Source organism: Chrysochloris asiatica, unplaced genomic scaffold (genome assembly GCF_000296735.1).
Source record: "Chrysochloris asiatica unplaced genomic scaffold, ChrAsi1.0 scaffold00020, whole genome shotgun sequence".
In the NCBI taxonomy this organism is placed as follows: domain Eukaryota; kingdom Metazoa; phylum Chordata; class Mammalia; order Afrosoricida; family Chrysochloridae; genus Chrysochloris; species Chrysochloris asiatica.
Window position 1 is genome coordinate 16,300,638 of NW_006408538.1, and position 2,811 is coordinate 16,303,448.

Consider the following 2,811-nt stretch of genomic DNA (forward strand, 5'->3'; position numbering starts at 1 on the left):
CATCATACCTGAGAAGCGTGGTCCAGCCAAGTTGACACACAACCTTAACTGTCACAAGTTGCTTCTTCTGGGAGCACATCATTGACCATGAATCTTGGCTCATGTCCAGCTCAGTTTGAACAAGTCAACAGAGTCTCCCCAGGAGACATCATGAACTCCAGCCTCCACTGTAGCTCCTGACTGGCTAGTGCAGCAGAAGTCCAGAGAGGCAGGTGGGCTCCAAGCTGGCCCCTGGCCTGGGGCTCAGCTTAAGAGGTACAGGAAGTTTCTTTGCCAACAGAAGGTCTGGGACTATTCTCCAGGGTCCTGGTCTTTGTGCAAGCTGTTGGCTTTGGGGTCTACACAATGTGTGTCACATGAGCAGGCCTTGATGAAGTGCCTCCATGTCAAATGGAGAGAGAGAAAGAAAGCAGTCTCCACAGTCCCACCCAGGCAGCAAGAGCTGAGGGCAGCTGGGACTGAAAGTCTGTGGCAGTCTCAGCCCTACCAGGCTGAAACAAGACCCAACCCAAGGAGGAGGCAGAACCCAGGACATGAGTGTGCCGGGCCAGGTTACCCTTGGTCCACTGTCTACCCCATGTGCCACGCAGCTACTTGGGCATTCACTGGCCTTTCGATGACACATACCTTCACCTTCAACTGCTTCTACTCTATCTCTGGCATTGCTGGGGTCGGACACATTGTTTCCTCAAAGACGTTAGAGATTGCTTCATTCTGGGGAGAGGAAGCTGAAGTCCCAGGATGTGAGGATGTTTGGGGACGACTGGTATAGTCTGAGCTGCACAGGAGAGCATCTTTGGTTTCCTCACTGATTGATACACTTGCTCACTCACTTCTCATTCACTCACCACTAGTTCATTGAATAGTCACTGGCATTAGCCAAACACTAAGCTTGAGAAACTTGGAACCCTCTTCCTTCTCAATACATTTTTCCATTTGGATGTCCCTGCATGAAATAGAACCAGGTTTGAGAGGCTACATGTCTGTGTTCCCCAAGTTCTTTTCTAAAACAAGGCAGGCCCAGCATTTGAGTGTTACCTTTCTTTCCCACGTCAGTGGCTCTGGGGGACTCTGGGACATGGCCGTGGAGGGCTGCACAGCATGGGCTGATTCAGAGCTTCCCACAGTGGATTCTGTGCACTCATCTCTCTCTGGCTCCTCCTCCTACCCAATTGAGAGGCAGGAGCAGCTGTGTGATTGCCTTCTGCAACAGCTGAGGCCCCATCCCCACCCACTGTCTCTTGCCCCAAGTCAGGGGAGTGCAGTTTTGCTGCCTGATGCAATTGTTTGGCAAGGCCCATCCCTTATCAGAGTTCCATTCAGACTGTCCCTCCCCCTTCTCCAGGGGGACTTGAGGGGAGCAGCTCCAGCCCACAGGATCACAGAAGGCCATTTGGACTTCAGTGGGGAAACCAGGGGCTTGGTTGGATGCCATCCAAGTAGAGACTCATTCTCTATGAGTGTCCCCTACCAGGTCGTAAGCAGGGCCTGAGCAGAAAGACTTCAGGGGAGAGCTGAGAGGGGAACTGCACTGGGCTTACTGAGGCCCACTTTTCTGTGCACAGGGTTCCATTGCCGGGAAGCCCTTCCCCCTACAGCACACAGCTGTGAGAGGCCTGAACTGAAAGTCTTAGTTCTCATTTGCAGAAACGGGTTCCAGGATTGATTTGCAAATCGAAGAGACTGATTCATATGAAGCCCTGTGTATGGAGTTTTGTCCAGGGCACACATTCCTAATACACACTCAGGGCCTACTGTCATCACACACATCCACAATGTGTGGCCTTACCTTAGCACACGCTCACCTCACACACGAATGTCTCACTCAGTATACGGAACAGCTGCTTTCTCCACCTCTGTCTCTTCATGCTTTCCAGCAATTTGGAATGATTAAGCACCTTGCACTGGGCAAAATGCTTTGGGAATGGTATTCATTATAGAGCTCCTGCTCTGTGCCAGCTGCAATGCTGGGCACTGGGAATACAAAGGTAGAGCAGACAGGCAAAGCTCTCCTCACCCAGAACAGATATTCCAGGAGAATGAATTGGCAGTAAACATATCCATTCCCATCTATGAAGGCAAGTGATGGGGAGGGGCCATTTGAGCTGAGTCCTAAATGGTTAACAGGAGCCAAGGCGGAGGGGTTAATGCAACACCTTCTAGGTGAGGGGTGGCAGACCAGGTAGGGGAGCTGGGACTGAGTGAGCAATGGGCAGGGGGTGTTAGGAGATGAAGTAGGAAGGTGAAGAGGAGCCAGTCAGTCACCAAGACCCTTGAAAGGCATGCTAAGCAATATATTTTAATAGCTTAATTCAGATATAATGCATATACCATGTAATTCACCCATCTAAAGTGTGTCATTCAGAGTTGTGTATTCATCATCACAATCAATCTTAGAACAACTTCATCTTTTCAAAAAGAACCCCCAAATCCTGGCTATAATCTCCCTGTCTCCCAGTCCTAGGCAACCAGTGATCTGCATTTTGTCTCTTTGGAGTTCCCTTGTCTATGGAGTGTCATAGAGATGAAATCAAGCACTACAGTAAAACCTGCAAAAACCAGGATTTGCATAAAGTGGAAACCTGCCAGAGAAGAAAAACTCAAACATTTCTCACTAAGCAGATAGCAATGGATAAGTAGTGATTGTAAGTTGTTGTTAGCGGCCATCGAGCTGGTTCTGATGAATTCATATTGAGCTTTTATACCCACAGGATGAAACACTGTCCAGTTCGACACCACCCTCACCAGCATTATGTTTGAGTCCATTGCTGCAGCCACTGTAGCAATGCATCTCATTAAGGGTCTTCCCCT